This window comes from Apium graveolens, chromosome 8, assembly GCF_009905375.1.
Source record: "Apium graveolens cultivar Ventura chromosome 8, ASM990537v1, whole genome shotgun sequence".
Classification (NCBI taxonomy): Eukaryota; Viridiplantae; Streptophyta; class Magnoliopsida; order Apiales; family Apiaceae; genus Apium; species Apium graveolens.
This window is the reverse complement of record NC_133654.1, coordinates 45115784-45128842: the sequence shown is the minus strand read 5'-3', so window position 1 is coordinate 45128842 and position 13059 is coordinate 45115784. Positions and strand designations below refer to the sequence as shown.

Below are 13059 nucleotides of genomic sequence, written 5' to 3'. Positions count from 1 at the left end.
GATAAGTCTCTCACCTACCAAGATGCTATGAATAGTTCAGACTCCAAGAGATGGCTAGAGGCCATGAAATCCGAGATAAAATACATGTATCAAAATAAAGTATTGACTTTAGTTGATCCACTCGAAGGGGTAAAACCTATAGGGTGCAAGTGGGTTTTCAAGAAGAAAACTGACATGGATGGTAAAGTACAGACCTATAAGACGCGACTAGTGGCAAAAGGTTTCAAACAAATTCATGGTATAGATTATGATGAGACTTTTCCATCGGTTCCTATGGTCAAGTCCATCAGGATTTTTTTAGCAATAGTTGCTTACTTTGACTATGAAATTTGGCAAATGGATGTCAAAACTGCTTTCTTATATAGGAGCCTTGAAGAGGATGTATATATGATACAACCTGAGGGTTTTGTCGATCCAAAGTTTGCAAAGATAGTTTGTAATTGTTTTTATCTATTTATAGATTGAAGCAAGCCTCAAGGAGAATGAATATTCATTTTGATGAAACGGTCAAAGAGTTTGGCTTTATTAAAAATGAAGATGAACCATGTGTTTACAAGAAGGTTAGTGGGAGCCATGTGACATTCCTAGTATTATATGTAGATGACATATAACAAATAAGGAATGGCATACCTTCTCTACAGGCTATTAAGACTTCGTTGAGAAATAGTTTCTTGGTGAAAGACTTTGGCGATGCTACCTATATATTAGGGATCAAGATCTATAGAAATAGATTGAAAAGATTAATCGACCTATTCGGAGTACATTCATTGATAAAATATTGCATCATTTTAGGATGTAGAAGATAAAGAAATGATATGTTTCGATGTCTCATGGGATAATGATTTCAAAAGATAACTGCCCCCTAAATCATTAGATGATAAGCGCCGTTTGAGAAAGCTCCATATGCTATAGCAATTGGATCTATAATGTGTACAATGATATGTATTTATCCTGATGTTTCGTATATTTTGAGCATGACGAGCAGATACAGTCTAATCCAGGTGAGGGTCACAGGATTATTTTCAAGAATATTCTTAAGTACTTAAAGAGGACTAAAGATTTATTTTTGGTATATGGAGAAGATATGGAACTGGTTGTAAAGGGTTACACTGATACTAGTTTCTGAACCTAATTTTTGGACAGACAAGGATGATTACGAGTTTATGTATATTTTGTGTTTTGTCTAAATATAATTGATGTTATCTTGAATAGTTCACAGCAAGAACATTGATGATTCTATGGAAGCCGAATATATTGATATTTTTTTAAAACAACCATGGAGACTGTTTAGGCATGTCCTTAGGAAATGTGGCCTTATTAATGAGATTAATGATTAACTAGATATAAATGTAAAGCGTATAGTAATGATAGTGTTGTAGACCCACTGACTAAGGCTTTGTCACAGCAAAAGTATGATGGTCATACTAGTTCCATGAGTATTAGATACATGGGTGATTGGCTCTAGTGCAAGTGGGAGATTGTTAGTGTTTGTGCCCTAGAGACAACACTATGATGTTTTAGTTTAAGACATTAGGATTATTAATTTTTATGTTTTATCGATTATTCCCTTTATAATTTATTAATTCGTAATTTACTGCGATATAAATATTAGATTAATAAATGTCCTTGAAATATGATATGCAATTCTATATCTCTATGTACGTGACTTAGAAATGAGATTATGAGAATACTATCAATATTCCTAAAGGTCCCTAGTCGAATATTATTATTAAGGGACAATAATAATGCATTAAGACCGGTGTGTTTGTTGACTGATGATCACATCTCATTGATCATAGGTATAGTAATACTAAAGTCAAAAATACAGGCAGATGTATATGTACATGGTGCTGGACAGACCCAATGTGAGATTCTAGATGTCTGTTGTGTCATAAGTAATTCTCACAGTGATAATGATGTAATGTTCCTTAGACCTGAAATCATTATTGTAATATCTGGGATATACCGTGTAATTATTTTTGCTAATTAAATAATTATTATGTGTGTTCAGTATCCATTCTGTGAATTAACTGTTAAGTGTTATTTGTATTTGAATATTCAAAAATAGTATTAATTGAGTATTTCAATTTTTATATGTCCAAAATAAAATATTATTAATTGTCATATCTTCCTAACTATTTTTGTTTTAATTTATGAATTTATATGAATCATATGAAATTTATAAAATCTTTTTCTGAGTATTTAAAATCTATTTTATAAAAACGGGAACCAACCGACGTCAACCGTTGTTATATTTTTGGAACCCGAAACTCTTTTGAGAACTCCTTCCTAACCTAATTGTAATATTCCGAGCATTTTCCATGTTTCGACTTTTTCGATCCGGCGTACGGTTTATCCTGTGCGGGTCCCGGCGCAATATTTTCGATACAGTATTCGTTTCGGTAAATCAATAAAAACCCGTATTTTTGATAAACGGGAGCTTTTTATTAAACTATCACAATTATCACTTCGTAATACGTGTAACCAGGCGCTGAGACCAAGACCGCAGTACAAATTGTACTGATTTGGATAATTATCCCGAAAACCGATACCGTTTGGATCAGTTTTTACAAATAAACGTACCGTTTTATATCCGGAATGATCCAACGGGATACTAATTTTCCGTAAATATAAATAGCCTTTTACCGTATTTTATTTCGTATCAAAATCATTTGCAGACAGATAAATATATAATTTTACAGAGAAAAATCCTATATTCATAAACTGTTTCAAGAATCAAACCAACTTTTGAAGGTGTTATTGATCTTTGTTTGAAAAGCTCGAGTACTGGATTTGAAGGTCTTGAGAAGCTCTATCAGAATCTGTAATCCATACACCTGCAGAATCAAAGGTTTAATTTCTAAAAATTTATTTATTTTCAAATTATTTTTATGAAAAATATGAATTTTTGTTCAGATGATTGTTTGTATGATTTGATGATTGCATGTTGTAGAGCTTGTTTTCCTGATGATTTTGGTATATTATACGTCTGATTTGGAGTTCAATAACATGTTCAAATTTCAGTTTGATTTTCGAATTTTAAAATTAGGGTTTATAACCCGTATGAATGTTTTCAATTAAAATTCGGGGGTTTTTGATTCAGGGGTTATTAGCTGGTGATTTATAGTGGGTTGTGTTCCTTATGAAATTTGTAATCGATTGATATATAGCTCGTTAACAGAGGATGTTTGAATCGAAGGGAGTTGTGTTTTAAAGATTTACGATGTTCGCCGGAAACCGGCGATGTTCGTGGCCAATTTCCGGCCAGAACAGGGATGATTAGAATGTTTTGATTGCATGAACAAGTTCCTGGTGTTGTGTAGTGTTGATCTGGAGGTGTTGGTGGGGTGAGGACGCAGGGATCGTCTTCTCCGGCCACCCCTGATTTTCCGGCGACTGGAACTACAAAATAGCAGTTTAGTCCCTGTAGTTTTGAAGATGGTGAAGTTTAGTCCCTGTAGTTTGCAAAGTTTTCAAAAACAGGATTCCTGTTTATAAAATGTTTAAAAATCATATTTCCTATTTATTTTTATTATAAAAATTCATTTTTAATTTCTGAAAATTCTAAAAAAAAAATTAGTATTTTAATTCTGAAAATTATTTTTAATTCAAAAATAAATCTGAATTAATTAGTTAATTAATTTCAATTAATTTTTAATTGATTAATTGGTCAATTAATTCGAAAATTAATTGATTAATTGATTTAATTAATTATTAATTAATTTTAATTAATTATTTAATTAGATTTAATTATTTAAAAATGATTTAAAAATTCCGAAAAATAGTTTCGAGCTTTAAAATATTATTCTAAATTATTATAAAATTGTTTCGGAGCCAGAATTGGCCAGCCGAACCCTGTTTATTAACCCGAAATTGATCCAACGACCCGTTTTAATTCCGAAAAATGTTTTAAAAATCATTTTAAATACCCGAAAGCCTATTTATAACCCGAGACTTCTTTATAAATGATTTGTCATTGATTATGTGATGTATTATGTGTTATATGTGACTTGTTGATTGACTATCGGTCTATAAATTCGGCGTTTACTTGATTATTGCATAACTTTCAATCCGTTAATCGGATTTGGGTAAAATGAAGGGTAGATAGAAGTATGTGTTGAATAGAATCCTATGAGTTGATGATTGATAGATGCTTATAATATGTGAGCAGACGAGGCAAGACGTAGGAAAGGGAAACAGGTAGTTGAGGAGTAAGACGATTGTGATTGGAAGCGAGTACAGGATAGTAAGCTAATACCAGGCAAGTGTTCTGAACTTTCTCGAGATATTGTAACACTTGATAGTCTTGTTGACATTGCAAGTGCTTTGAAGCACATAAACCTAAACCCTGATTTCAGTTATTGTTCTTGATCCATGAACCATATTCTTTCTAAAGCCATTGATTATTGTATACCCAAACACGAACCACAAATCTACGATACTACTCCACAAATTCATACAAACTAAATACCAAACACTGAACTGAATTATTATATACTCAACCCATGGTATCTTATGCTTTGAAAGACCAAATTCTTGAAACCCTGAAATATTGATTCCTTTGTTATCCAATTCTTTCATTACCCAACATCCAAGCCTTGAAAGTACCTTGTTGATCCACACAAGGGTTGAAACCCTTTCATTGTTAAACACTCACTGTAGTTAATGATTCTGATTATTGTTTATTATTGTTTAATTTTTATTATTATGTTAGAATTGGATTGTTTTTATAAAATTGTGGACCAGATTCGTGGTCAAACCATATAATGGTCAAGTTAGGCCAATGTGTGCCTTGGATCCAGTAGTTAGATCAATGTTGTGTGCTTTGCTCGGGGTTAGTGCGTGACTGATCAGCAGCCTAACCTTGGTTTTAAAATAAAAATATAGTATCCAATTCTAAATCGTAATCCATTGTTCACTTGATATCATAACCATATTCACTTGATGATCATTATTCTCAGTTTTGTCATTGTGACTTGCTGAGCTAGTTAGCTCATTTGTGCGATGTTGTTTATACTCTTTCCAGTTAAAAAGGAACCAGTTGGTAGCAAGGATCCCCAGTCCAGTGCGAGAACTAGGGATTAAGGCTGTTGAAGCTGAGCTAGTAGGCTCCTTTTGGAATAATGTAAATTTGTAAAAGTTTGTAATATGTTTAATACTCAGTTTGAGTTTGAATGGTTGGGATTTAATCGGTATGTAATATATTAGTGTGTTTGGCTTGTGTGCATACTTTAACCTGTTGCGATCCGTGATAGTTGGTAAGTAGGGTCACTGCATATTATTATTATTATTATTATTATTATTATTATTATTATTATTATTATCTTTATTATTGTTATAAGCAGGTTGTAAACAGTGTGTGTGTGGACCCCAAACTTCTGACCCGGGTTTGGAGGGCGCCACAATTATATTTCTATATGAGAATTAATATACATTGATTCCATTAAAAGTTATCTTTGACAGGGTAATGATAAAAGTGGACATTGGGTATATCATAAATCGTATGAGAAATATGAATCATCTAGATGGGATTTAACCCTCCTATTTTAGGAGTGATATTACTGGCCTCTTGTGTGAGCTAGACTACAAAATGTGTGGTCACGCTCAAATGTTGATTTGATATGATAGTCTACTCATTGATCAAGGAAACTTGGATTAAACATTGATGAGGATGACACATTGCATGCCTCTAGTTTAATCTATAATATGTGGTTAAAGGGATTATATTATATTTTATATTATTCACGAAAGGTTTAATCGATCACCGATTTAATTATTATTACTTGGGTAACAATGATATATTACTAGATGCCGCTAATTGTTTACGATTTTAAGTTAGATTTAAAATTCGTTGCCAATGTAATAATAACCTATAGGGTCACACACAAAGAATGCTTGAAGGATTATTTAATTTAAATTGGATTTAAATTAAATTAAAGTAATTTGAATTATTTATAATATTAATTAAGTTTGACTTAATTAATTAGATAAATAATGATATTCAAATTTACTAATAATAATTATGAAATTTATTTATTAAATAATTAAGTGAGACTTAATTATAATACAAATAGGAATTTCGAATTAATAATAACTCCTAATTAGTTAAGAGTTATAATTCTTTTTTCTACTCTCTATATAATATCTCTTGTGTGGCTAATTTTTTATGTGTGCAAGACTTTTACTAAAACCCTATCCACCAAGATAGAAGATGGAGAGAGCAAGAAGAAACGGGTTTGTGCTAGTACACATCCAATCCTTGAGTTCAAGCATTCGTGTGGATACCGATAGAGTGTAGATCGCGAGAGCGGGATGCATGGTGATTGAACAAGCTTTGGATCTCCATTAGTCAACCAATTTTTAAAGCTTCTTAAGGTAAACAATCTGATCTACGGATTAAATCTCTATTTTTTGCATGGATCCTCCAGTGGGTTTCGAAAATTCTAATTTTTACGTTTTAAATTACTGCTTCCGTTGCGTTTATGTGCTCGAAACCCAACACTCACGAGGTTTGTCAAATATGAAATCTCAGTCGTGAGGAGTTATATAGATTTATGAAATCTCACTCGTGAGGAGTTAAAGAGATTTAAGTACTTGTATTTTATAGATATTCTTCTTTTAAAGCTTCTTTTTGAAGATCAAGTACTTTATTCGAATTCCGAGTTCGAATCTTTGTTCTCTTTTCTTTGAGAACATTCTTTATAGGAGATCTAGTATTAGAGCTTTATATGAAGTAGAGAAATTAAGTACAAAGCTCAAATAAAAGAAACTCAAAGAAGAAGCTAAAAAATACCAATTTTGGAAAACGGTCGGAAAATTTCGCCGGGAAAATGTGTCGGAGGTTCGGCCGGATTTTGACACTACAGTCGAACTTGGGCAGCCCTTCGGGAGGCCGGAGAGTGGTAGTGGATGAGCTCACTTGGTGCGAACAATCTTGGTTGGGTGAAGCTAAGCTTGGGTTTCAAAAACCTTGTGTATATGTATAAATATTTAAGAGAGAGAAGGTTTTTGAGAAAAAGTGTGTGTATAGAATTTGAAAGAGATGAAGAGAAGCACTTCTTGAAAAAATCCCAAACAATTTGTGGCTCTTTAGCTTGGTTTAAGTGGGTAGGGGTGGTGGTTTATTTATAGGAAAAGTTAGCTGGATTGAATGGTGGAGATTTGAGGAAAATGGATTGTGGATGTTGTATGCCACATGGATTGATGACTCGGCAAGTAGGTTGTGTTTATTTGACATAAACATATACGACAAACAACTTTTTGGGATTTAAAACTCAGCTGATATATTTAATTAAATATATATGTTCCTTTTCTTTTAATCATTGTTTAATCAATTTAATTAAGCATTAAACACCATTAAATATGATCACCCTAAAAACTCTTAAATAAATATCATAAAAAATATGATAATTACCTAAATATTATAATATAATGTCCTGCAAGTTTTCGTCAACTTTGATCAATGGTAACTAGGTCAAACGTGGTCAGCTGTGGGACAAACTGCCTCGAAATTTGTGCCCGAACAAAATTATCGAAATGTTACGAAATTTTTACCATGCATAGAAAATACAATTTAAATGATCGATACCAAATTTCAAGTCATTCTAGTGAGTGGAAGTATTTCATTTAAAATATAGACTGTTCTGTTAGCCTTTTCTTCCGAGTAAAAATACCACCGGTCTTGCAATTAAATATATGGATCTTTTGACCAAAGTTTTGACTTGAATAAATATTTAAAATATATTTTCTAATATATAAAATATATTTGGATGGTAGGAAATATTTTAGAGTATTTTTGAATAATTTTCTCCGAGAAATGCTGATTTTACGAAACGAGAGAAAATTACTTCACGTATACATGGAATGGGTTATAAAAATGGATATTAATATTTAAATCATGAATATTAATAAAATTTGGATAAAAATTCTTTTTATGAATATAAAAATATATTTTGGAGCGAAGAGTAAAATATTTTTGATATAGCACGAGTCTTCTAAGGAATATATCTGATATATCCCTTTTTCGAGCTTGTTGCCTTATTGATGTTGCAACTGAGATCTAAGACATATCATGTCTTGACATTTCATCTTTGATCATATTTCCTTAGATATATATTCCATAACGATATAATTTTGATGTTTTAGAATACTGGAATATCTCTTTTATATGAATATAATTGAAAATAATTTTGCTAGTTTGACTTATTTTGACTTGATTTGGATCAATTAAAATCATGTCCTAATGGAGAGGATCTACGTGTATTTAAATTTTATGTTTAATCGTACAAATACCAAAATAAATAATATATCGAAGATATCCTTTCATGAATTAAACAGGAAGGAAAAAAGGGAGAACTATGGAAAACCAAAAAGAACACCAGACGGCTAAGAATAAGAATATTTAGTTCTACATCGTTCTTTTATATTCTTTTAATTAGGCGATAATTTGGATGCTTGTTTCGGATTTGTTTAAATCTTAATACTTTAATATTCTCTTGTAGTATTCAGAACCTTTTTACTATCATGTTTTCACTTGAACCCATGATGACGAGCCGTTCAATTATGAACTAATCGTTATCGTGGGATTCTAATGGATTTATTTATGGAGTTTAGTAGTAGATTGCTTTAAGTTTTCAGTGTGTGATGAATTATTGTTTTCCTAGTATGGTTGTGCTTAATCTTCTCGGATGTGTTTTGTTAATCTCTATTGAATGCGAAAGTGGATATAGAGGTTTAGAACTTGCCATGCTAGCATAGGTTTATGGATGTTTTAACATGCATAATTTGTAGTATAATTTTAACCATCTTACGCTACCCTATGTAATCTTAATGGATAACTTGCTCTTAAACTGTTATATTTTCAAATCTTATAGACATATAGGGTCTAAACATAATTGGTGTCTGCCCAGCTTCTATCTAATTTATGGATGCTGAGTAGTTGGTTACATGTCTCTTGAAAGATAGCGTTTAATAATTTCGTGTTGTCTGATTAGTTATCATAACCATCACATACTATGATTGAAGGCATGGACTCTGAACGAAGTATTTAATGAAGTTGGCATCCCATATTTTATTTCATATAAGTAACTTGATTTTAATCTCTTAGTTAATCCCTTATAGCATAATTACTTTTAATTAATTAAATCAAACACAAATTGATACTTGTCTTAGCAGTGAATAATAATCATACAATGTTGCATAAGTGCACATTCTGAATTAAATCAGTGTCTGTGGGAACGAAATGAACTTAATCTTATACTACTTGTGACCACGTACGCTTGCGTGTTTTTGTGCGAATAAGTTTTTGGTGCCGCTAGTGGGGATTGATGTTAAATTTAGTTTATGTGCTTGTCATCAGTGATCGTTAAAGTTCACTGATTCGGATTATTTCTCTTACCAATTTTACTTTGCTTGTGCGTTTCAGGTATTCGAGGGAGCATGTATGCGAACACGTTCTCAATCTCGTAAGGACACAATAAAAGAAGTAGAAATCGAAGTGATCATTGCAATGGGAGAACCAACAGCAGAAACGAAAGCATTTAAGGATTATTCTCAACCAAAAATCAATGACATCCATTCTAACATTGACAGACCAGCCATTGCAGCTAATACCTTAAAAATCAAGCTTGACACGATTCAAATGGTACAGAATTCAGTCCATTTTGGGGAGCTCTAACAGAAGATCCCAATATGCACATTAGAGATTTCATCGAGATCTGCGACACCTTCAAGTTCAACGGTGTTTCGGAAGATGCTGTGAAACTGAGACTTTTCCCATTTTCTCTAAGGGATAATGCTAAGAGCTGGTTGCACTCTCTACCAGCAGGTTATATTGCAACTTGGGAGTATCTTGCTTATAAATTTCTTACTAAATTCTTCCCTATGGCAAAAACAGCTGCAATCAGGAATGCTTTTACTCAATTTGCACAGCAGTCAGGAGAATCTTTATGTGAAGCTTGGGAGCTTTATAAAGAGATGCTTCGGAAGTGTCCTCATCATGTAATTCCTGATTAGATGGTAATCAATTGCTTCTATAATGGGTTGGGAGCACAGTCGAGTCCTATGCTAGATGCAGAATCAGGTGGAACCTTATGGACCAAGAGCTATGAGGAAGCTTATGAGCTAATTGAAATGATAGCTGCTAATAAATATCAAAACCCAACTCAGAGACTACCAAAAGGCAAGGTAGCAGGAATTCTGGAGGTGGATACAGCTATGGCTATAGATGCTCAGCTAAAGGCATTGACTATGAAAGTGGATTCTCTTACCAACTATGGAGTTCATCAGATATCAAGTGTTTGTGAACTTTGTGCAGGTACACATGCGACGGTCAATGTGCTATATCATAGTTTGTGAGCAATTTTCAGAGACCACAGCAACCAGTTCCTGCCACTTATCACTCTAACAACTGAAACCATCATAATTTCAGCTGGAGCAATAATCAGAGTGGTATGCAACATCCATAACAGCCTTATCAGCAGTTTGGAGCCAAGCCATTCAACCCTCCTGGTTTTCAATAACAGTATGCACCAAGGCAACAAATTCAGCCACCGGTAATGCAACAACGATCTCATGGAAGTTCCGGTCAATCTGCTAATGAAAAATTTGAATCGGAGGAATTGAGGCTAATGTGTAAAACCAAGCGGTTTTGATCAAAACTTTGGAGAATCAAATAGGACAAATTGCTAATACGCTGCTGAATCGACCATAAGGAACTCTTCCTAGTGATACGGAAGCTAACTCAGACAAGAGGGAAGTTAAAAAATAGTTGAAAGTAATCACTTTGACGTCTGGAAAGGCCGCTAACCATCAAAAATCAGAATCTAAAAATTTTTGGCAAAAGCCAAGCGCGCTCGCGCCCTTTCCAAGTGCGCCCGTGCCTGCCCCTATACCAGAAATTATAAAAGTTGATGATCCAGCTGATCAGAAGGAAGGCAAAGTGGAAACGGAGAAAAATTCTGATGTATACACTACTCTAGAGCAAAATACAGGAGACAAACAGGTCTATCCGCCTCCTCCATATCCTAAAATACTTCAGAAGCATAAGTTCGACAAGCAATTTGCCAAGTTTCTGGAGGTTTTCAAGAAATTGCATATTAACATACCTTTTACACAAGCTCTAGAGCAGATGCCGAGCTATGCTAAGTTCATGAAGGATATTCTATCTAGGAAGTTGAAGCTTGAGGAGTTGAAAACCGTTGCTCTAACGGAATAGTGCAGTGCGGTGCTTCACGATACCATGCACCATTGGCGAGTTATCTTTTGATAAGTGTTTGTGTGACTTGTGAGCTAGCATCAATCTGGTACCATTGTCTGTCTTCAGGAAACTTGGTTTTCCTGATCCAAAACCTACAAACATGTCCTTATAATTGGTTGATCGGTCCATCACTTATCCGCGAGGTATAGTGGAGGATGTCTTGGTTAAAGTGGATAAACTCATCTTTGCTGCTGATTTGTCATCCTAGACTTTGAGGAGGAAAAGAAGATTCCTATTATCTTGGAAGACCATTCTTAGCTACATGCCGGACTTTATTCGATTTGCAAAAGGGAGAACTGACAATGAGGGTTCAGGATCAAGATGTCACTTTTAGTGTCTTCAACGCAATGAAATTCCCAACTGATGGAGAGAGAGGAGTGCTATAAAGTAGAGCTGGTCAACTCTGTAGTGAATTAGGAGCTGGATCAATTGCTAAGGTCAAATACCTTAGAGAGAGCCTTAACAAGGGAATCTGATAGTGAAGACGAAGAAGGGGCAGAGCAACTTCAGTTATTGAATGCATCTCCGTGGAAGAGGAACTTAGATTTTTCATTCGAGTCTCTTAGATTAACAGAGATGAAAAATTCTCAGGAGCATCTTAAACCATCTATTGAAGAAGCTCCCACACATGAGCTCAAACCACTACCTGATCACTTGAGGTATGCTTTTTCCGGTGATGCATCTACTCTACCTGTTATTATTGCATCTGACCTTTCAGGTAGTGATGATGACAAGCTCTTATGCATTCTGAGAGAGTTTAAATCAACAATAGGGTGGACTATAGCAGATATCAAGGGAATCAACCCTTCTTATTTCCAACATAAAATTCTGCTTGACGAAGGAAGTAAACCTAATGTCGAACATCAGAGAAGACTCAATCCTATCATGAAAGAGGTGGTGAAAAAAGAAATTCTTAAATGGCTAGATGCAGGGATCATTTATCCTATTTTTGACAGTTCATGGGTGAGCCCGGTGCAGTGTGTGCCGAAGAAAAGAGGCATTACAATTGTGGCTAATGAGAAGAATGAGCTCATCCCTACTCGGACAGTCACAGGGTGGAGAGAATTCATGGATTATCGGAAGCTGCATAAAGCCACCATGAATGATCATTTTTCGCTTCCATTCATCGATCAAATGCTTGACAGGTTGGCTGGTCATGAGGATTATTGCCTTCTGGATGGGCAGGTTATATCAGATTTGCATTGCCCCAGAAGATCAGAAGAAGACCACTTTTACTTGTCCTTTTGGCACTTTCGCTTTCCGTCGAGTTTCTTTCGGCCTCTGTGGAGCACCACCTTCTACTTTTCAGAGATACATGATGGCCATATTCTCTGACATGATCGGTATTAATGTGGAGGTGTTCATGGATGATTTTTCTAGTTTCCGGTTCTTCTTTTAATGAGTGTTTGCATAATGTGGGCTTGGTGCTGAAAAAGTGTGTTGAGACCAATCTGGTGCTTAACTTGGAAAAGTGTCACTTCATGGTGCAACATGGTATCATTCTTGGGCATAAGGTATCGAGCAAAGGGCTGGAAGTGGATAAGGCAAAAATGGGGGTTACTGAAAATCTTCCTCCACCAATCTCAGTTCAAGGAATCCGCAGTTTTCTTGGTCATGCGGGTTTTTATCGGCGATTTATTAAAGACTTCTCCAAAATCTCTAAACCCTTGTACAATTTTGTTGGAGAAGGATGTTCCCTTCAAATTTAATGAAGAATGTTTAGCTGCTTTTAAGAGTTTGAAAAGGAGTTTGACTACAACACATGTTATTACTGCACCTGATTGGGTTGAGTCCTTAGAGAT

At 34.3% G+C, this 13059-nt stretch overlaps 1 non-coding gene across 1 annotated transcript; it reads right to left on the bottom strand.

Annotated features, from left to right (window-relative positions):
• Nucleotides 1–9897: 9897 nt before the first annotated feature.
• On the bottom strand, nucleotides 9898–10004 carry LOC141682183 (small nucleolar RNA R71). Its single transcript, XR_012559584.1, has one exon. It is a non-coding gene; the product is annotated as a small nucleolar RNA R71 (small nucleolar RNA).
• Between the last annotated feature and the right edge of the window lie 3055 nt (nucleotides 10005–13059).